The sequence below is a fragment of the Hemitrygon akajei genome, unplaced genomic scaffold, assembly GCF_048418815.1.
Source record: "Hemitrygon akajei unplaced genomic scaffold, sHemAka1.3 Scf000059, whole genome shotgun sequence".
In the NCBI taxonomy this organism is placed as follows: domain Eukaryota; kingdom Metazoa; phylum Chordata; class Chondrichthyes; order Myliobatiformes; family Dasyatidae; genus Hemitrygon; species Hemitrygon akajei.
Window position 1 is genome coordinate 2,071,479 of NW_027331945.1, and position 10,549 is coordinate 2,082,027.

Here is a 10,549-nt window from a genome sequence, read left to right on the forward strand (position 1 = left end):
GAACAAAGGTTCAGCTAATTTTGAATTGACGCACCTGGTAAATTGGAGGGTCTCTCTAAACCAGGAGTCGGCAACCTTTACCACTGAAAGAGCCATTTGGACCCGTTTCCCACAGAAAAGAAAACACTGGGAGCCACAAAACCCGTTTGACATTTAAAATGAAATAACACTGCATACAGCGTTTTTTTTTTGCCTTTATGCGATGTATAAACAAACTATAATGTGTTGCATTTATGAAATCGATGAACTCCTGCAGAGAAAACGAAATTACATTTCTGCATGCAACAAAAACATTTTGAACTCCGAAAAAAAGACGTTGGGTTGAAGGTTACTTTTAAGTAAAATACTCAATGTCTATTTGAGTCCTTCTTGTATTTATGAAAAACGCCGAACTTACATTGTCCGCCAGCAGCAAACCAAAAATAACGTCAGCCAGCTGTCAACCTGAAAAATAAAAGGACTATTTCACTGAACAATGAAAAAATATAAATATACGTAAAAAAAATAGGCAATTAAAATATTTATCATACTTGGTTAAAGGGATTTCTGCTCCTGGACCTCAGCACACAGCGTCGGCACATCAGGGCTGTATGACGTCACCATCTTTACACAGAATCGCAAGCTGTCATCTGTGAGGCGTGCGCGATGTTTGTTTTTAATAAAGTTCATGTTGGAGAACACCTGCTCACATAGATATGTGGATCCAAAGATCGACAGGACTCCAAGCACATACTTTTTAATGTTTACATAAATCTCGGGGATAGCATTCCATGTTTCGAACACAAGTTTGTCCGGTTTGGGGAGGTTTTCAATATCACTCCATTTGTGATTCTGAGCAAGAACGTCCTTCTGACCGGCAACATCTTCAAGGCCTGCTGTCAAGCGTCTAAACTTGGACACCCATATGTCTTTATCGGCTATGTCGGTCAGTTCCATCTCAAGATCAGGTTGACTCACACCTGCTAATGCAATCGTATTCAGTAGGGATGGATTAATGCTTAGGGGAGTGACTGGGAAGGATAATGTGTTTTTTTCCTCTCTGAACACACAGAAGCGTTTCCCAAACGATGTTTGCATTGCGATGATTCCAGAATGTAAATACTCCGAATTTATCATGTCGTGAGCTTGTTTGAACTCTCTCAAATTGGGGAAGTGAGACAATGTGTCTTTCTGTAAATCTCTGGCAAGCACTGTCAACTTGCGCTCGAATGCAAAAACATCTTCCAACATGTGCAGGGCTGTGCGTCCTTTCCCCTGAAGAGCTGTGTTCAGCGTGTTCAGGTGCGCTGTCATGTCTACCATGAAGTGTAGCTTTTCCAGCCACTCTGGCTGTTCCAGCTCAGGAAGGGTGAGCCCTTTGCTGCCCAGGAAAGTTTTCACTTCTTCCGGACACGCGACAAAGCGTTTCAGCACCTCCCCTCTGGACAGCCACCGGACTTTGTTGTGAAGCAGGAGATCAGAATATGCGCTTTCAAGCTCGTCCAGTAACAAACGGAATTGACGGTGATTTAAACTTTTTGCCATTATTTTATTGACAATCTGAATGACAACATCCATTACTTCTGTGCATTCCGGAGGAAATGTTTGAGCGCACATTGCCTCTTGGTGCAAGATGCAGTGAAAAGTCAGCAGCTTTCTGTCCAGCGACTTCTGCAGTAAAGCCACAAAGCCCTTGTGCGCTCCTGTCATACTTGGTGCCCCATCAGTAGCTACTGACACCAGATGGGTGGTCTTTATTCCTTTGGCTCTTAAACAATTCAAGACAGCCTCACAGATGTCCTCCCCCCGTGTTTGGCCTTTTAGAGGTATCAACTCAATCATTTCTTCCTGTGGCCCGGCAGAGTTTACATACCGGCAGAACAGCGCTATTTGTTCAATATCACCTTTGTATTTATACTCGTCACAGGCAATCGAGTTGGCCACAGCTGAATTGATGTCTTTAATTTGCTGTCTTGTGATGTCTTCTGCCATTTTTATGGTTCTGTCTTTGACAGTCTTTGCAGAGAGGGACATATCCCTGATTTTCTGCACTATTTCACTCTTGTTTTTAAAGTCCATGAATAGATGTTCTGAAATCTTAATGAAAGATTCTTTTATATATTCACCATCTGTAAACTGCTTCCCGTGCCTGACTAATTCCTGAGCGGCAACAGAACTAGCATATGTAGTTGATTTTCCTGACTTCATCCACTTCTTGAAATGATTTTTGCTCAGATCAACCTTCCGCATCAGTTCCGAAACGGCTTTTTTTCTCTCATCTCCATCCGGATATTTTTGAGCAAAGGCTGCGTGTTTATTCTGGAAATGTCTTGCGACATTTGACTTTTTGTTGTTTGCTAGATTCTCATTGCATTTTAAGCATACCGGTAAACCAGTCTCGTCAGCAGTGAAAGCAAATGAATCTGCCCACGTATCATTAAACGTTCTGTTTTCTTCAGTCTCTTTTCTTTTTTTTAGAATTCTCCTTAGTCGGCCTACCTTGGATCGAAAAATGAAAGAAATCGCGCACTGGCGGGTGTCAGGCTTTGGCAGTGGTGACGTATATTAATAGCGACAAAAACACGTTTTATTTAGATTGTACAAGATCACCATAATCTTCAAATTTCGAATTACATTTCAAAAACTAACAAACTGACATAAAATACATTTTAATTAAATACTCATCATTTATTTTCCAAAGCCACAGGGAGCCGCAGCACAGAGATGAAAGAGCCGCATGCGGCTCAGGAGCCGCAGGTTGCCGACCTATGTCCTAGTCAAACAGGCCCGTGGCCCCGAATGAAACGGGGTTCATCTAGATTCAGCTCCAGCACCTTAGGGCATATTACAAACAGCAGTTGTCATGGTCCGGTCTGTTAAATCTGCCTTGCGGTTCACGGTTCGGTTCATCGATCATTACACCCGGGTTTTCCTGTTTTCCCTTGTTCCACTGGGTGCCTAAATTGAAGTACCTGATTCTCGTTTTGGGCTGGCTTCGGGATTCAATTTCAGGCTGCTCGACTGTTTTCTCTCTCTTGCTGCCTCTCCTCTCCCTTCTGAACCCCTGACAGTTACTTCGGCAGTTTATCTCGACAGCTACTTCGGCAGTAAACTTCGTCTGTAATCTTCGTCTGTAACCTTGGCCTTCTACCTTGCCTGCAAACTCGCCTGGGTCGTTGCCTCTATCGCCATCATGTTCAGCCGCCGGAGTGAGACCGGAGCCTTGCCACACCAAGATAAGGAATTATCTATCATTGAGCTTGGAACTGTCGCTTTGCGTCCCTGTGTTTGGTGTCCGTATCAAAGAAGAGTCCCAGCCCTGGGTCCTGTTCCCAAGTGGAGGCCCCGGCTCTGTGTTCCTGTGCTCTAGTCCAAGGTTCTGTGTTTCTGTGATCTAGTCCAAGGCACTGTGTTCCTGTGCTCCAGGACTTGGTCAAAACCACGACCAAGAAACTCGTCCGGTCCAAGCCACGTCCTGGAGTCCGTCCAGTTCAAGTCAAGGATTCGTATTCCCAGTACTATCTCGTGTCTAGTCTGTTCCTAGCCCCGTATCCTCGCCTGCATCCGGGTTCCGAGCCCCAGTCAAGACCAATGTTCCGGGTCCCTGTCCTGTCTCCGGCTCGGAGTCCTAGTCCAGGTTCCTGTGTCCATATCCAGCGTAGTGTCCACCCGACTTCCTTTGCTTTCTGGATAAAACTAGTCCTGTTCCTAGTTCCTCAGTGTCTATGTCTTGAATTAGGGCCCGCTATCATCGCCCCCCTTGTAACAGCAGGTGTCGTTATCAGGGGCTCTGGCGGTATCTCCGCCTTCCACATCCAGCGATGAGCTTTCCACTTAGACGATGGCTGACCCGCTTGTCCCTCTGTTACTTTAATGTGTTCTGTTCCTGTAACACTAGATCAGATTATCAGAATCATCAATCACCTTATTGGGCCTTATAGTCTAGTTACAAACATCCACCTGTAAAGCAGCGTTGCCCGGTATAATTGAACCTTCTGTGTTCAGTTTCTGTTGACGTCGCTGCGATCAATTCCCACCCAGTTTTCAGATTCAGTCCTGTCTATAAACATTTATTTCTCCGCTTCCCTAAATGTGTAAACAATGAGTTTTCCAAGCATTATCATTCATCTCGACAGCTTCATTTTCCACAGAAATTGCCTAACCTACAAGTTACCTACAAGACCTACAAGTATCTGGGAGTACAGTTAGATGAGAAGCTAGACTGGACTGCCAACACAGATGCCTTGTGCAGGAAGGCACAGAGTCGACTGTACTTCCTTAGAAGGTTGGCGTCATTCAATGTCTGCAGTGAGATGCTGAAGATGTTCTATAGGTCAGTTGTTGAGAGCGCCCTCTTCTTTGTGGCGGCGTGTTGGGGTGGAAGCATTAAGAAGAAGGACGCCTCACGTCTTAATAAGCTGGTAAGGAGGGCGGGCTCTGTCGTGGGCAAAGTACTGGAGAGTTTAACATCGGTAGCTGAGCGAAGGGCGCTCTATCTATCTATCTATCTATCTATCTATCTATCTATCTATCTATCTATCTAACCTGAGAAAACTTAATACTCTCGATTTCATTTCCGTTTAGCAGGATGATATGTGTCTTCGTGTGTAGATAGATAGATGATAGATAGATAGATACTTTATTCATTCCCATGGGGAAATTCAAAATTTTTTCCAATGTCCCATACACTTGTTGTAGCAAAAAACTCATTACATACAATACTTAACTCAGTAATAATATGATATGCATCTAAATCACGAACTCAAAAAAAGCATTAATAATAGCTTTAAAAAAAAGTTCTTAAGTCCTGGCAGTTGAATTGTAAAGCCTAATGGCATTGGGGAGTATTGACCTCTTCATCCTGTCTGAGGACCATTGCATCGACAGTAACCTGTCACTGAAACTGCTTCTCTGTCTCTGGATGGTGCTATGTAGAGGATGTTCAGGGTTTTCCATAATTGACCGTAGCCTATTCAGCGCCCTTCGCTCAGCTACCGATGTTAAACTCTCCAGTACCTTGCCCACGACAGAGCCCGCCCTCCTTACCAGCTTATTAAGACGTGAGGCGTCCTTCTTCTTAATGCTTCCACCCCAACACGCCACCACAAAGAAGAGGGCGCTCTCAACAACTGACCTATAGAACATCTTCAGCATCTCACTGCAGACATTGAATGACGCCAACCTTCTAAGGAAGTACAGTCGACTCTGTGCCTTCCTGCACAAGGCATCTGTGTTGGCAGTCCAGTCTAGCTTCTCATCTAACTGTACTCCCAGATACTTGTAGGTCTTAACCTGCTCCACACATTCTCCATTAATAATCACTGGCTCCATATGAGGTCTAGATCTTCTAAAGTCCACCACCATCTCCTTGGTCTTGGTGATATTGAGACGCAGGTAGTTTGAGTTCCACCATATCACAAAGTCCTGTATCAGTTTCCTATACTCCTCCTCCTGTCCATTCCTGACACACCCCACTATGGCTGTGTCATCAGCGAACTTCTGCACATGGCATGACTCCGAGTTATATTGGAAGTCTGATGTGTACAGGGTGAACAGGACCGGAGAGAGTACGGTTCCCTGTGGCGCTCCTGTGCTGCTGACCACCGTGTCAGACCTACAGTCTCCCAACCGGACATACTGAGGTCTCTCTGTCAAGTAGTCCACTATCCAATCCACCATGTGAGAGTCTACTCCCATCTCCGTCAGTTTGTGCTTTAAGATCTTGGGCTGGATGGTGTATATAACTTTGCTAACAAACCAGGCATTCATTCCGTTCTGAAAAACAGCTCAAAAGTTGTCAGGGTGGCCGAGTGTTCTAAGGCCCCAGACTCAAGGAATGAAAGTCCTTCCGGCAAACGGGAGGGTTCTGGTCTCCATCTGGGGTCGTGGGTTCGAATCCCACTCCTGACAAAATTTCTCTTTAAACATCATCTCAATCGAGATGATGTTATTTCCGCAAACAAAACCTGGGTTGTTGAGGTGGATTCGAAAACCGGATGAAAATTAAGATTATGTTTTTGACACTGTTCATCGCATTACAACAGATCATCGTACACCGAATTCAGGGTGAATGATTTATTCAGAAATAATTCCCTGGTGAAGCATCTCGGCCCGAAACGTCGACTGTTTACGCTTTTCCACAGATGCTGTCCGGTCTGCTGAGCTCCTCCTGGCATACTCAGCTAATCAAGAGAGAATAGTTTCTAAATTAAAGTCATTGATTGCTGAAATAATTAATGGGTGGGCAGGTGAATGTACATTATCACCATTTGATCAAAAGTCTGATGGTTGATCGGTAGAAACAGCTCTTGAACCTGGTGGTGCGATTCCTGAGGTTCTTCTACCGTCTACCTAATGACAGCAGCGGAAAAAGATCATGGGAGCGTGCTGATGACGTCAAACGCTGGATGCTGTTGTCCGATGACAGCGTTTTATGTGGATGTACTGATTGTTTGGGAGTGCTTTACCCGTGATGGACCGCGTCGAATCCACTGACTTTTAAAGATTTTCCTTCAAAGGCATTGCTGTTTCCGTACCAGGTCGTGATGCAGACAGACAATATACTCTCCACTACACATCTGCAGAAGTTCATCAAGGGTTTTGATGTCATGCTGAATCCCCGCAGTCTCCTAAGAAAGTAGAGGAGATAGGAATACCACCAATTTAAAGTTACGTACGCACCACATCTCCGATCCTTCAAGGAAAACTGGCTCATGGAGCTCTGGTTTTCCCTCTGTGGAAGAACTCAATCAGTTACTTGGACTCGCCGACATTGAGTGACAGGGTTTTGTCACATCTTCGTTAAAACGATCCCCTCTTAGTTGAAATGTATGTAAACCCTGGAATGAAGATAACAACTGCGTGTTTTGCCTATATCCATGCCTAAAAATCTAAGAAACGTCTATCAGATCCCCCCACCCCCAACCTCCCATGCACCAGAGAAAAACAATCCAATTTGTCCAAACTCTCGATATCGCCGAAAACGTCTAATTTAGGAAACATTTCGGTGAGGCCCCTCTGCACACTCTCCAAATCCTCATCATCCTTTCCATGACGGATGTCCTGAACTGTGTGCGTTACCAGTTCCAGTGCTGTGCTGCCGTACGCTATAATTTCGCTCATGCTCGGAAACCTGGGAAAATGCATCGCGTCCATTTTCATTTAAAATGCCGAGGATGTAGTGTGTGTTTGTATGTACAGTATACAGTATACAGTATGTACAGCGTCACGTGAGGCGCTGACCTGAGCGGCTGCCTTTTCCAGATGCTCCCGAGATTCGATAAATTGATCATTCTTTTAAGGTTGTTTTTTTCTTTTTAGTCATAGTGTTATGTTTAGTATTTATTTAATAGTGAGATGGAGAGAAAGGTGTACTCGAGAAACCAGCTACTTGCGCTGAGAAATACGCAAGTTAGTGTTACGCAACGGATCCAGATCCCAAACGAAATTAAACGGAGGTTCCGTGGCTCCAGGGCTGGAAAACTGCGAAGGGATAAGTGGACGGAGAGAAAGAAGCGTTATAAACCCGCTGTTCCTTCGGTCATTATGGGGAACGTGAACTCGCTGCCAAATAAAGTGGATGAACTAGCCTCACTAGTAAGGAATGTTAAAGCATACAAGGAATGCAGTTTAATGTGCTTTTCCGAAACATGGCTGACGGCTAACATCCCGGATGTAAATGTAGAATTACCTGGTTTTACTACGGTAAGATTTGACAGAGATGCCAAAAAGTGTGGGAAGAAGAAAGGAGGGGGACTCGCTCTCTACATTAACGTAAGATGGTGTAACCCCGGGCATGTGAGTACAAAGATCTCCGTTTGTGAAAAGGATATTGAGCTGATCGCCGTGAGTATGAGGCCATATTACCTGCCTCGAGAATTCGCCAGCGTCATTGCGGTGAATGTGTACGTCCCGCCGCGTGCCGACGCAACGGTAGCGTGTAACGTCATCAGCTCCGCGGTTGCTAAGTTACAAACACAACATCCTGAGGCACTGGTGTTAATTACAGGGGACTTCAACCATGTGACTTTGGACAAGACACTTCCTGCTTTCTCACAGTACGTGGATTGTTACACCAGGGGTAACAGGACTATTGACCTGCTGTATGCAAACGTACAGGATGCATATAGTGCATCCCCGCTGCCTGCACTGGGGAAAGCTGATCACAACCTGGTTTTGTTACAGCCCAAATATAAATCTATTGTGATGAGGCATCCCACTACCACACGCTCATTTCGAAAGTGGACTCCTGAAGCTGAACAGGCCCTGAGAGATTGCTTCAGTGCTACTAACTGGGATGTACTGCAAGGGGGGCTCTGTGGGGGCGTTGAGGAGGTGACTGAATGCACAACGGACTATATTAATTTTTGTGTGGATGCCGTTGTTCCTGTTAGAACTGTTCGCTGCTATCCCAATAATAAGCCCTGGATCACTAGTCACATCAAAGGCCTCCTAAACCAGAAGAAGAGGGCCTTTAAAGATGGTGATCGGTTGGAGCTTAAAAGAGTTCAGAAGGAACTCAGAGTACAGATAAGGGGGGCAAAGGAGCAGTACAGGAGGAAGCTAGAACAAAAGCTGCAGAAAAAAAGCATGAAGGAGGTGTGGGATGGGATGAAGATCATCACTGGATGTGGTGCAAAGCGGGGGGCAAACATAAGTGGAGATGTGGAGAAAGCGAACCAGCTGAACAACTTCTTCAATAGGTTCGACAGCACAATCTCACCCTCAACGCAGAACTCCACACCAGGCTTACTTCCCTCAAAGGAAAATAGCCACTCACAGGAGACCTGGCCCACGCCCAGGATTACGGCTGCACAGGTGGAAGGTCAACTGAGGAAGATCTGTACAAGCAAGGCGGCTGGACCGGATGGAGTTTCCCCACGAGTACTGAGGGCCTGTGCGACTGAACTGGGAGAACCACTACAGCGCATCTTCAACATGAGTCTAGATCGGAGAAGAGTACCCAGTCAGTGGAAAACATCCTGTATTGTCCCGGTACCGAAGAAACCACAACCAAAGGAGTTGAATGACTTCAGACCTGTTGCCTTGACGTCGCACGTGATGAAGACCATGGAGCGGCTGATAATACAGAATCTGAGGCCACAAACCAGGCATGCCCGGGATCCGCTTCAGTTTGCATATAAGGAGAAGGTGGGAGTGGAGGATGCTATCACGTATTTGTTGCACAAATCTCTCTCTCACCTAGATGGGGTCAGTTGTGCTGTGAGGATTACATTCCTTGACTTCTCTAGTGCCTTTAACACCATCCAGCCCAAGATCTTAAAGCACAAACTAACGGAGATGGGAGTAGACTCTCACATAGTGGATTGGATAGTGGACTACTTGACAGAGAGACCTCAGTATGTGCGGTTGGGAGACTGTAGGTCTGACACGGTGGTCAGTAGCACGGGAGCGCCACAGGGAACCGTACTCTCTCCGGTCCTGTTCACCCTGTACACATCAGACTTCCAATATAACTCGGAGTCCTGCCATGTGCAGAAGGTCGCTGATGACACGGCCATAGTGGGGTGTGTCAGGAATGGACAGGAGGAGGAGTATAGGAAACTGATACAGGACTTTGTGATATGGTGCAACTCAAACTACCTGCGTCTCAATATCACCAAGACCAAGGAGATGGTGGTGGACTTTAGAAGATCTAGGCCTCATATGGAGCCAGTGATCATTAATGGAGAATGTGTGGAGCAGGTTAAGACCTACAAGTATCTGGGAGTACAGTTAGACGAAAAGCTAGACTGGTCTGCCAACACAGATGCCTTGTGCAGGAAGGCACAGAGTCGACTGTACTTCCTTAGAAGGTTGGCGTCATTCAATGTCTGCAGTGAGATGCTGAAGATGTTCTATAGGTCAGTTGTTGAGAGTGCCCTCTTCTTTGTGGTGGCGTGTTGGGGAGGAAGTATTAAGAAGAAGGACGCCTCACGTCTTAATAAGCTGGTTAAGAAGGCGGGCTCTGTAGTGGGCAAAGTACTGGAGAGTTTAACATCGGTAGCTGAGCGAAGGGCGCTGAGTAGGCTACGGTCAATTATGGAAAACCCTGAACATCCTCTACATAGCACCATCCAGAGACAGAGAAGCAGTTTCAGCGACAGGTTACTATCGATGCAATGCTCCTCAGACAGGATGAAGAGGTCAATACTCCCCAATGCCATTAGGCTTTACAATTCAACTGCCAGGAATTAAGAACTTTTTATTATGCTTTTTGAGTAGTGATTTAGATGCATTTCATATTATTACTGAGTGAAGTATGTATGTAATTAGTTTTTTTGCTACAACAAGTGTATGGGACATTGGAAAAAATGTTGAATTTCCCCATGGGGATGAATAAAGTATCTATCTATCTATCTATCTATCTATCTACCCTCTCACCAAAGCAGTCATTCAGACTATTCTGAAATATAGCTGTTTATCTGGCATGTGGAGAGAATTCTGCAGGGGCTGTCAGGGTGGCCGAGTGGTCTAAGGCGCCAGACTTAAGGCGAGAAAGTCGCTTCCGAGTAAACGCGAGTGTTCTGGTCTCCAGCTGGAGGCATGGGTTCGAATCCCACTCCTGATA

The 10,549-nt window shown here is 45.6% G+C and overlaps 2 non-coding genes across 2 annotated transcripts; both read left to right on the forward strand.

Moving 5' to 3' along the window:
* Positions 1 to 5,775: 5,775 nt before the first annotated feature.
* Positions 5,776 to 5,889, forward strand: trnal-caa (transfer RNA leucine (anticodon CAA)). Its single transcript has 2 exons — positions 5,776 to 5,813; positions 5,855 to 5,889. It is a non-coding gene; the product is annotated as a tRNA-Leu (tRNA).
* A 4,544-nt stretch (positions 5,890 to 10,433) lies between these two features.
* trnal-uaa (transfer RNA leucine (anticodon UAA)) lies at positions 10,434 to 10,549 on the forward strand. Its single transcript has 2 exons — positions 10,434 to 10,471; positions 10,504 to 10,549. It is a non-coding gene; the product is annotated as a tRNA-Leu (tRNA).